This window comes from Emydura macquarii, unplaced genomic scaffold, assembly GCF_026122565.2.
Source record: "Emydura macquarii macquarii isolate MOO-44397 ecotype Brisbane River unplaced genomic scaffold, CSIRO-AGI_Emac_v2 contig_2365, whole genome shotgun sequence".
NCBI classification, from domain to species: Eukaryota; Metazoa; Chordata; order Testudines; family Chelidae; genus Emydura; species Emydura macquarii.
The window spans coordinates 3,890,657-3,903,305 of record NW_027132502.1 but is presented as its reverse complement, the minus strand read 5'-3'; the positions used below and the strand labels follow the sequence as shown (position 1 = coordinate 3,903,305).

Below are 12,649 nucleotides of genomic sequence, written 5' to 3'. Positions count from 1 at the left end.
ATTAACAGCTCTAGTCTGTCCAGCCTAACTACCAGCTCTTGCTTCTTGAAAGTTCTGGGCTTTCAGTTTCTGTTTCTCAATAGACTAAAGTCACATGTGCAAAGACAGCAAAGGCTGGATAGAACTGTTGTTGTTCTGTGCTTATATGGTGGTGGAGCTGGGCCAGGCAAGGCAGAGGAGTTAGTTAAGACACGGTCTTAAAGACAGAGAGACAAAGGATGGAGGCAGAGTAGAAAGGAAGAGTGAAGTGGACTAGAAAGAAAAAAAGGGAAGACATTATTCAGCACACACACAGCTTCCTATATTCCCCCACACTTTTGCCACAGAAAAACTGTCATGGCTTCTGGGCATAAGAGAGACCCTATCTGGGAATATTTTGAAGAAATCCCTTCCCTGGGTAAAAAAGGAAAACGTGTCAAGTGTAAGCAGTGCAAGAAGGAGATGCAGGGCCTAGCTGCAAGAATGAAACATCATAATGAAAACTGCTTATTGGGAGAAAATGATGTGGACGAAGATGTGGATATGTCTGAAGAACAATGGGGATCAACTGGTTAGTAACTTAAATAATTCACTTTGCAATGCATCATTCTTCAAGACTCTCTCTCTGTCTTTTAGTATGTGTGATTTAACAAGTAAATTCCCAAGCTGTTTGCTATGTTGGATGTTGCTACAAAAAAAGTTTAGCTTAGCTAATCCTTATGGCTTGTTTAATTAGTTAACTAGGTTTAGAATCTATCACCCAAGTATACTGTACAGAAAGCTGCAGTAAGAGAAATCTAGAATTGCCAGTTGCCACTGGGTGTAATTTTCTTATTTTATATTACATAATACATGCCCCTTATTTTGGAACATCATGGCCACAGACCATAAGGGTGATGCCATAAGTCTGTTCCCTATTTTACTTCAGCACAACTCAGCTTTCTCAATGGAACCTCATCCTATACTTGTTTTCTCAAAAAACAGACGTGCCAGTGAGTTCTATGGGGCTTACTCCAAAATGAAGTGCACTCTAAAAGTGCAGACAGTCTTAGCTTTTTTGGTAATTTGGAATCAGATCTGCATCCTTGCTGGAAAAAATGTAAATGATTAACTGAATAATAGAGTGAGAAGAACAGAGAAGAACGACTATTCAAAACCATTTTTGATTTTTGTTTCAGGATCCCATTTAAGCATAAGAGACTTTGACTGTGACTATCTGCAACAACTTCAGAGTCATCCGTTGGTACTTTTAGCAGCAGTGCTGCAACTAAACGTATTTCAGACAACAAAGTATCAGTAGCAAGCAAACGATTTCAGTCATCCAGTAAAACCACCACCATGGAGGGGTTTGTAGTAAGGACCAGCAAATACCAACAAGACACCACAGATGAAAAGATTGCTCGGTTCATTTATACCACAAATTCTCCTTTTCACATTGTTAACAATAAACACTTCACTGACATGGTTGAATCCTTACAACCAGGCTACACTCCACCTGGGAGAGCAGACATTGCTGGAAGGTTGCTAGATACAGGGTATGAGAAGGAACTTGAACGCTGTGCAAGAAATACTGAGGGGAAATTTGCCAATTTAAGCCTTGATGGGTGGAGCTATGTACACAATGATCAGGTAATACGTGCCTGTGTGACAACAGAAGATGGGGTTGCATATCTTTCAGAAACAATGGATACATTGGGAAATGCCCACACAACAGAATATTTAAAAGAAGTGGCTGTGAAAGCTGTAATAAACTGTGAACAAAAATTCAACTGTCACGTGCGCAGTTTTGTCACAGACAATGCTGCAAACATGGCAAAGATGAGAAGATACTTAGAAGAAGAAACGGAAGGATGCTCCTTAACAACATATGGCTGCAGTGCCCATTGAATGCATCTTTTAGCCAAAGACTTAAGTACGTCTTCTCCGGGAATAAAATAAAATGTTGTTGAAGTCGTAAAATATTTCCGTAACAACCATTTTGCTTCACTGAAAAGAGCAGGAGGATCCAAACTAATTCTCCCTCAAGATGTTCGACGAATTCTGTGGTTGATTGTTTTGAACAATTTATTAGGAACTGGCCTATTCTCATAAAACTTTGCGAAGAAAACCGTGATAAAATACATGGAAGTATCTCATCCCAAGTATCTAACATTGGATTAAAGAGGAATGTAGAGGATATGCTCTGAATACTGAAGCCTATATCCAGAGCCTTACACAAACTTCAGAGAAACTGTTGCTGCATTCTGATGCTGTCGAAATTTGGAAGGCACTTCAAGAGACATTGAAGAAAGAAACACCTCACCAGAAAGTTCAACTGCAGGCAATAAAGAAGCGAATGGATCAAGCACTAACTCCACCTCATTTTCTTGCGAACATTCTCGACCCCAGATATAAAGGTAGATGCCTAACTTCTGAAGAAGATGATGCTGCCATGGCATGGGCATCTCAAAATCACTCCTCAGTTATGCCGGTCATAATAAATTTCCGGGCTGGAGCAGAACCATTTAAATAGTACGTGTTTATTGATGATATTTTGAATAAAGTCACTCCCCCGAATTGGTGGAAATCATTAACCAGGCACCTTGAAACAGAGCTCCTTCAGTTGCTAAGCCAACTTTTCACAGCAGTAGCTTCCTCTGCAGGCAGAGAGAGAATATTTTCAGCGTTTGGTATTATTCACTCAAACCTAAGAAATCGACTGGGAGTGAAAAAGTAGGAAAACTCATATTTCTGTTTCAGTCTATGAATAAAAATGACAGTGGGAGTGGGGAAGATGAGAGCTAGTTGTGGAAGTTTTAAGGACAGCGTACGTTTAATGTTGTGATGACTTGTCTGTTAGAGTTAATAAAATCTGAAAATTAAAAAAAAGTTTAAGGACAGCCGTCAGCCGGCAACTCAGGAGACGGTTGCAATTGCAGATGTGAAATATTTATGTAACATTTAAGATTTAGTTTAATAAAATATAAGTGCTATTGTGTTTGTGTGTGTGATTTAGTTCTTACATTCCCAATGTACTGCTGGACACAGGTAATGAGTATTATGTACTATTTCCTAAATTAATAAAAATCAAGTTATCTAAAAAATTACACGAAGTATACCCTCCGAGATGTTGTAAAATGCCATATGGAGTTGTAAATTAACATGTTTTAGTGATCAGATTTGCACCATTATTTAAGAAATATGTGAAGAAGTATCAGTGGGAAACTTGATTTAAATCAATTATTTTCTCTTGGTGATTTAAGTCGTCTTGATTTAAATCAATCCACCCTGAATGGGAGACATTCCAAGTAGATGGTAGGTTGGGAAGAGAATGAGGGGAAAAGGGTACATGAATGGAGGAGCTCATAGCACTTGAACGTACCCAGTCTTTACTAAATTTACTACTACAAAATTTACTAGTCCCGAACACAAATCTGCTTATGCACTGTCCTCCTGGTGATGAATAATAATAATAATAATAATAAGAAGAAGAAGTAATGGTATTTAATTCTCCTGGGGTAAGTAAAATTTTGCAGGTTTTCCCCAGCTGTTTGCTAACAGAAAGTACTGAACAAGTGGGAATAAAAATGAGAGACTTGATGGCCACAATGAAGTTATGAATGAAAGGCTGATGGAAACAGACTGGTCTCCACATCAAATCCTGGAGCTTTAAGGAGCCCACTGGCAAAGTCGTATGTTGCCTTTAGGAAATACAAATCTGCAGGTATATTCCAAACACAGCATGTGTAAGTGCACTGAATTCTCAGTGTCCTGTGAACCTGTATTTCTTTAAGCACTGCACTGGAGTTTTAGTAAAAGGAAATTGTCAGCAACTGGTAAAACTAAACTGAACACGAATAACCTTCATTTCTGTTGTTAAATACTGAACATTTGTGAATAAAGCCAGATGCCACATCCTCTCTAATACTCCAGACAAAGCTAGAGCAAAATGGAGCCTGCTAAATGTTTAAGACCCAAACAGAAGGAGCACAGAGTGAAATCAAGTGAAACTGTTTGTCTGGTCTCAGTTCAGCCCTTAGTGAACAGACACTGTACTGTACAGTGGTTTACGCAGTCATGCATGCTATAAGCGAGAATATTGTGCATCTCTAGGAAAAATGGGGTTTGAAAAAGATTTGAATCAGCATGAACCTCAGAGAAAGTTAGAGAAGGAGGTGGATGCTAGGTCAGCTAACTGGAATTAGCTAACCAATTATTTAGAACTCAGAGGCCTCAATTAAGATTGGAGACCCACTGAAGTAGGTGTCATGCAGACACATTAGAAGATGCCATCCCTGCCTCAAAGAATTTACAACCAATACATATAATCTGTATAATATCTGATGTAGATAGGTAGAGTCATATATCAATAGCAATGGAATTATAAAAATACCAGAGATGGGGAATAAATCTAGGTAGGCAGTAGGTTTGTTCCAAGAAAGATAAGACAGAACACACAGTGTCTGACTTCAAGACTCATTATATTTTAAAGAGCAGTTTGGCAGAATACACCAGCAAGCTATAAACTGAAGCCTAGGGCTTGAAGTGCCCAACAAATGAATCATTTTAAATTCCTACGTCAGGGGCCTCCTTTAGTGGGGGCTGAACAAACTTCAGCAAAGTTCCTGTAACGCACGTGTATTGTGGCGGGGATCCAAATGCAGACAGCTCTGGGGCATGTGTGGTGGGGAAAATGGAGTGAAGTGGGCACTACAGCAATTTTTATTTTCCAGTTTAATCTTAAGAATGAGTGTGAACCTCACAAAACACATGCTGATATACAGTGAGGCGGCGGAGGGATAGAAATCTAACTCTTGTAGCCATCTCTTTGTTAGCCAATTTCTTGCTTCAAATCTGTAAGTCTCAGTTCCCTGAAGGTACTCCCATTAGGAGATGCACAGCTGAGAAGCACAGTAAACTTCTGCTTGCAAGAAGTGTGCGCGTTGGTTGGGGAGGAAGGGAGGGATCACGTTTGTCTGATATTTGCACAGATTTGTGCAATCCTGCCAAGTATACTAAGGAAATTTCCAATGCACCTAACTTCCATTTGAGCCTTTGAAAATATTCCCCAATACATTTGTCTTCTTGTCCTATAGCAAACCTGCCTAATCCTCAGATAAATGCTCACTTCTGATCCAGTTTATTACATATATCCAAACAAACTGGAAATAGTGATCCTGGAAGGTACAAGATCTTCTAAACTGCACTGATTTTGATCTGCTTACAGTCCAGCTATCCAGCACCGTAAATCAACCAATGTAATGACCTACAAACCATCTTGCTTCCATAAATACATACTCCTTAAATTAAAAGTCCATCAATGAACGGAATTGCAAAGTGAACTCCTTCCAAGGAACAGGGCTTACATAACGTCCCTATTTACCATTCTTCAAAGAATCACGTATGTACAGTGCAAGCAAACCCTCCACGTATACTAATATGTCACGTGCCTGCCTGACTGGTAAGACACGGGGCCACAGGTAAGCATCCTAGGGAGACAGCTATCACATAGCCTTATATCTCTTCAACACTGACCTGAACCCAAGTGCCCACTTTAAGCCTTGTCAGTGTAAAGGAAGAGATTAAGAGCTTCTTAAAACCAAAGAACATGGGCTCTTGTTTCAGTGGAATAGATAGCTTATTCCAGCTGTTTGGAGCTGCAACCACAAATGTGCGCCACCCATAGCGGTTTGTAGCTCTAGGCAGTTTAAAAATTAATAGACTAGTTTCAACAAAGTGCATATTTGCAGTCTGCGCTGGAAAGAAGGGAACATAAATATGCCCGTGCCAAATTCTGAATACATTTATACAATGTAGTACCTAATGGAGCTGCTTTGCTTCCAGACACTTGGCCAATTAAATCTATTGTAGAGGTCAACGATGGGGCCCGAGTTCATGAGAACACAAACCAGCAGGGACTATTGTATATACTTCCAGGCTCTGTAGTGCTACCACAGATGCATTTCATATGCTGTATCTCTAGAATCCAGGATAAGCATTCGCTACTGCTGAGCAACCTGCTTCCTTGCGAACGCTAGCCTGACACAATGCTCCCTGAGTGAGGCATTTATCCTTATATGTGTCAAAAAGACGACACACCTAGCCAGATTACTATTAATAAGGCACCCAGGATATTTTTTAACATGTTCAAAATGGGAGGTGAGGGCTAACTACTCTAGGCATCTGAACCTGGAGCTTTTCAAATGAGAGTTTTACCCTGTGCAAAGACTGTGGGATCAGAAAAAGCCACTGATGAACAGGCTATACAAGGCAAAAGTTCCACAGAATAAGGGCTAAGTGGGCAAAGCCATGGATCCAGGGAGCCAAGAGGCAAGCCTATGGTACACTGGACCTACATTCTAAAGCAAGCACTTCTGACTTTGTGGCATGGCAGTGCTCAAACTTTATCACAAAATGATACTTCCATAGCAGGCTAAGATGAGTGGAGAGAGCCCTGGAACTGAATTCTACATAACCGTGACTGCATTATTCATGTAATAAATAAAAAACTGTTGGTTTTGATTTTTTATGATTAATTATTATTTTTGTAGGCGGTTGGTGTATTGCAAAAAAAACAACCCCAACAAAAACACAAAAAAACCCTCACCAACCAGAGACCCAATTGCAGCATTTACCTATTGTCCACCGACCTATTTGTGACTGGAGGGATGGGGCTTCATTCAAAGGACAGGCAGTCTACTATCTCCTCTGATTTCTTCCTTCAACCAACCAACATCACCTCTAATCTACACTGTGCTTCAAATAGCTCGCTCTCACCCAAAAGTCTCAGTCACTTCAAGACACTGGAAAAGACACGGTGCCGTGTCATCAGCATACCAATAGTACTGCAAACCAAATCATCTCATGGCACTTGTTCCCATGGGCCCTATGCAAATGGAAAGTGAAGGGTGACAGACTGGACCCCTGCAATGCCTGAGGTAAAACATTTCCAAATGGAGATAAGAAACTGCTCGTTGCTCCTCTGACTGACAAGAGAAAAGCCACTCAGACGCCTTGATGTATCCCTGTCTGAATCTGCCCATGTAATGATACCACCTCAATAGACCACGGTACAAGAGATTTCAAAAGGGTCAGACTATAGCCCCCCCTGTAACTGGTGAGAGATGGCAAAACCAACCTCTGGTAGGTTTTTATTAATAAAACTCAAGGCAGCAGCAATTTCCATGCACCTGTCAAGGAAGAGACTGTTTAAGTGCAAGCAAATATTCTGGCTACGTGCACATACATTAACATTTATCACCCACGAATACAAATTGGGCACTGCCCTCCACTCCTGTCAGGCTGCTAAAGCGGCCCTGTGGGCTGCAAAATTTGGGCGTCCCTCCTTAAAAAATCCCAAAGGAACAACCTCTTCTTGTCATTATGCCTAATAAAAATCTGTTTTATTCATTTAAAAACGTCAAAACATACTTTATAAAAGTAACAAGCTGTTCCAGAAGTGTTCGTTCCAACATACACACCGCTTGGTTAACTAAAGGAAACTGGTTTAGGAGATATAGACATGCATGGAGTTGAGAGACTTTCCGGTCTTCAAGTTGAAAAGGACTAGAGATAAATGTGTGCGTCTTTAAGAACCCCCACCTTTGCTGCACTGACTGAAGACAAACATCTCAACGTGGAAACTCTTTACAGGAGCGCCTTCATCCAAAACATATGTTTAACACAGCCTTGCAAAGTGTACTCACTCTGGCATCTAGCTTTTGTTGATGGAAGAATAAAATCTCTTTCTTCCACCCTCCTCATGGGGAGAGTTGTATTATATGGCTGGGCTAGAAAATTCCTATGACAATTTGGTAAGGCTGGTGCAACAGATCCCACTGGGCGTATTATGAAATTGTTAATGAAAGGTACATGCACCGATTCTGTCATCGCCATGTAGCCTTTCAGGCATGTGATAAGTGTCCATGCGAGTGACTACAGTACTAGAGGGAGACTGACTAACCAACACCACCAGTCAAGGTGTAAGACAGCAATGCCACAGGAAAGGTTTGCAAACTAGTTCCTTCTACTACATTCAGAATCAAGCCTCCCACAGAAAACCTATCAGAATGCAGCTCTTAGTTTATAAAATGGTCATGCAAATGTGCACACAGACTCTGGTATAATCAATCCTGCATTAAGGAAAAGCGAATTATGTGCAGTTTCACACTCCATAGCTTAAAAAGACTGATTAAAGCAGACCAGCTTGTGTGCAGAGCAGTCAGATTTTTTCCTTTTTATAGGAGATAGAAAGACAAGCTAATGAAGTACTGGAGGTAAGTAAGATAAGCACATTATTGGTCAGCTGGCATTATCATGCTAATTAAAACATTCAAAGAACATGGAACGAACAAACAGTTTTGGTTCTGGGTTGTTTGTTTGTTTTTTAAGCAAACAAGTGTATCCATACAATTGTGTTTGCAAGTGACAGAGAAGAAATCACTCTTTTTATTGTATTTGATCTTTCAGCCCCAAATACACAATATCTCATAATCAAATTAGCTTTTCACTCAGCTAAACCATTCAGAGTTCAACGGATCTGTTAAAGTTATTAACCATTAAATACAAACATCTGTGAACCACGGCAACTACCAGCCCTACTAGTCAATACTCCATCTTCATTCAAGAAGCAGAATGCTTAGATCAGAAGGAAGCATTGCATGTTGTAACTACGACCTCCACAGATATTAAAGGTGTGGCTCCTGGCAAACTGCTAGTGGGGACTATGGTTGGGCAAAGTCTGGGTGTTCCCAAAGAGAATTTCAGGAAGAGTAACTCGATGCTGCTGAAGCAAAGAAATGACAGTTTGCACACACTGTATATTTCAGTTGAATGAAATGTTAAAGCGCTGCCATGCAAGCCCTTTGAAAAACAAAGGAACTGTTTCCTCAATTTACAGTGTGGCTGGATAAGCCTGGCAGGCGGAGGCATGAATCTCAGTCATATCTTTAATAAATTAAGGCCTAGAAACGGCCATTGTTAAGTTACAATTGAGAGAACTGCATGTACCTGGAAAAGCATTAGAAAGCCATAAACGAACCAAGAAGTTCCACTCCTAAACAGATAAGCCAACAATTTACACCAGTCTTAGGTTATGTCTATACTGCCAGAGGCACAGCTGGCAGTGCAGGATCGATTTTGCAGGTTCAATTGAGCGGCAGTAAAGACTCCCTCAATCAAACCCGGAAGCCAACGCCGTAAATACATTTCGGCAAGCAGCAGAGCGCTGCACCTACGGGTGGGCATTTCCCATCAGCGCAGCACAGTGGAGATGCCGCGGTAAGGAGATGTTAGGAAGTCGTCCCCACCCCAAAAAAAAAAAAAAAAAAAACGTTACAAAATGAAACAAGGAATTTATTAGGAGCTTCAGTGTGTGCTTATCCATCAGAAATATAGATGGAATTCACAACCGCAGGTTTCCAAAGAGACACACTGTTCAAAGAGTAAAGCTTCAGATGTAGTTATGTGGTTATATCCAAGGGCATACTAGAGGTTAACAAATCTATGCTTTGTGTCTAAATGTCACACAATGACACGAGCCTCCTTTCTTCCACAGGTCTTATATAGCACCTATGTGAAAATTTTGCAGCGGCACTATAGACTTCAGAAAAGCCAAGATGCCTGTGACTGCAGTCGCTGGTTGGAGGTGAGAGGGTAACGACCATCATTTTGTTTATTAAAGTTCAGATTTTGTGGGCCTTGTTTCAACTTTAATATGTCAACACTCAGACATTTACAATAGAGTGACTGCATGTCTAGACTCTTGCATCACATTTACATTCTTCCTCTTTAGATTGTCTTGTTCTCTTCACTTTGTGAATACATACAATAGGTGGGCGCTAGTGGAATTCAGTTCAGCATCCTGGTTTATCCCTATTAACTGTAACTCAGTGCTGGCATTTTAAAATGAAGTGCTGAAGACATTTTTAGACTCTTGCAGCCCTTCAGGGTCATCTCTAGGACCTGCTGAGCCATGTCTCAGAAAAAGTTAAGCAGACATCATTTTTCAGGTCTGGAAACAGTCATTCTAATTTGGGACTGGGTATCCCAGTGTTGTCAACTCTCTCCAGTGAAAGCTACAAACATTTTTTCACACAACAGTCTGATTGGTATGGCAACCACAAAAAATGATTCTCATTCTTCAGTCACAAGTAAATCCAACTAGCATACAGTGCTTATGTAGGTTTCTTACAAAATACCAATAAGCACGAGACCTGTTCCAATAGAGTAGACATTCATTGCTCAAATGGATATAGATAAAGTACTCTCTTTCAAAAAGGAATTTCAGACAATAGTCATTCCACACCCCATTTCCCCAAGATACCCACTGTTTCAGTTGCAGTGCCCTACTACATTTATCACTTTAAGTTTGGGCAGATTTCCGTTAAAAACCTGGGACAACTGTTCATAAGGCAGGCTCTTAAAAGGAATATTTTAACAGGAGAAGCAACTCAAATGAGCCTCTGAAGGCACTTTAAGATACTTTGGAAAAAGCACACACGTGCAGAAGTAATTCTATAACTTTTCCTTTTTACATTTAAACCAACACTGCAACATTAACTAATTATAAACTAATTGGAAGAACTGCAAAAAGGAAACTTGCTCTACCCCAGTCCACCCGTGGCACAAGCCCCCCAAAATCCACTCCCACAGGTGAACAAACATCAGAAGTCTCATGTTAATGTTAAGCCACTGCTGGTCTTCATCATTTTTCACGTTTATTTTTTAGCTAAAGCCCTGCCTTAGTTCAAATTACTGAGAAGGCTGACAGTGACACCCAATGTTTTATACAACAGGAATAATAAACATTTTAATTTTGATAGAACAGTGCTCCCCGGTTTGCCGAATCAGGGATGGATTCTCTGTACCTTGAAGTCTTTAAACCATGATTTGAGGACTTCAGTAACTCAGTCATAGGTTAGGGGTCTATTACAGGAGTGGGTGGATGAGGTTCTGTGGCCTGCATTGTGCAGGAGGTCAGACTAGATGATCATAATGGTCCCTTTCTGACCTAAAGTCTATGAGTATCGATTTCAGCTATTTACTTATGATTTCAGTGTAACACAAGCAATGTTCTGTGGTCTGATGACAAAACGTCAACCATTTAAAAAGCCAGGGCATATAGAAGAGATCACTATTTAAATACCATTAACATTTCTACTAGTAATGTTATAGTTGTGCTTCCAGCATAATGGAGTTTTCTGCACCACCTTTCTCCCAATAAGAACAGCCATACTGGGTCAGACCAATGGTCCATCTAGCCTAGTGTCCTATCTTCCAACAGTAGCCAATGCCAGGTACTTCAAAGCAAATGAACAGAACAAATAATCACCAAGTGATCCATCCCGTCAGCCATTCCCAGCTTCCGGCAACTGCAATCTCTGCCCATCCATATTGATGGACCTATCCTCCATGAACTTATCTAGTTCTTTTTTGAACCCCATTATAGTCTTGGCCTTCACACAATGTACAGTCAACCTGTGGAACTCCTTGCCAGAGGATGTTGTGAAGAAATAACTTCCTTTTGTTTGTTTTAAACCTGTTGCCTATTAATTTCATTTGGTGACCCCTCATTTTTGCATTATGGGAAGAAGCAAATAACATTTCCTTATTTACTTTCTCCACACCAGTCATGATTTTATAGACCATTCTTGTATCGCCCTGTAGTTGTCTCTTTTCCAAGCTGAAAAGCCCCAATCTTATTACTCTCTCCTCACACAGAAGCTGTTCCATACCCCTAATCATTTGTGTTGCCCTTTTCTGTACCTTTTCCAATTCCAATATATCTTTTTTGAGATAGGGCGACCAGATCTGCACGCAGCATTCAAGATGCGGGCATACCATGGATTTACAGAGAGGCAGTATGATATTTTGTGTCTTATCTCTCTCTTTCCTAATGATTCGCAACATCCTGTTAGTTTTTCTTACTGCTGCTGCACATTGAGTGCAGGTTTTCAGGGAACTATCCACAATGACTCCATCCCATTCAAGGATGAGAGTAGGAGTATAATTAAAAACATGCTTTTATCATGTAAACTCTTTAATCATAGATTCACAAATGCTAAAAATGGAAGAGACATTAGGTCATCCATCCCCAGTGGACCCGGGCTGGATTGTTCTCTGCAGCATGTTTACAAGTTATGCAATGGGGTTTCCAACACGCCTTTGGAGTCTATGATAGTCTAATTTAGGATGAACAGAAAAGATTTCCTCTCTTAGTTTTAGCTCACTTGTCCTAGTAATATCTCTTTCTACCAAACTAAATAATTCCTATCACACCAAAGTGGTTCATATATTTGTTAACCATTAAGCATCACTCAAGCCTGTAACTTCGTCATCAACTAATACACATTTAACAGCTAATCTTTCCCTGAATGTCAATCACTTCAGGCCTCAGTTATTTTTATTACTCTTGTTCGAACTACATCTCACTTCTCTGCATCATTCTTGTATGGAGGTGCTGTGGAATTTGAAGGATAGTCCTTAGCGTCATACAGAAATAAAACGTCTTCACACCATCCATATTGTGGTTTGGGTTTTCTTTTAAATGACTGTGGACATAAGAACTCAAGACGTAGGAATCACTCCCCAAGAAGCAGTTTGATAAATCAGGTATCTCAGCTACATCAGAGAAGACACGTAGGACTTTTGTTCACTTTACTGTGCAGAAGGAATCTCACAAGCAACTACA

At 40.3% G+C, this 12,649-nt stretch overlaps 1 protein-coding gene across 3 annotated transcripts in view; it reads right to left on the bottom strand.

Moving 5' to 3' along the window:
* Positions 1-12,649, bottom strand: part of DIS3L2 (DIS3 like 3'-5' exoribonuclease 2) — a 261,720-nt gene that overhangs the window by 122,796 nt on the left and 126,275 nt on the right. The gene's annotated exons all lie outside the window — the stretch shown is intronic.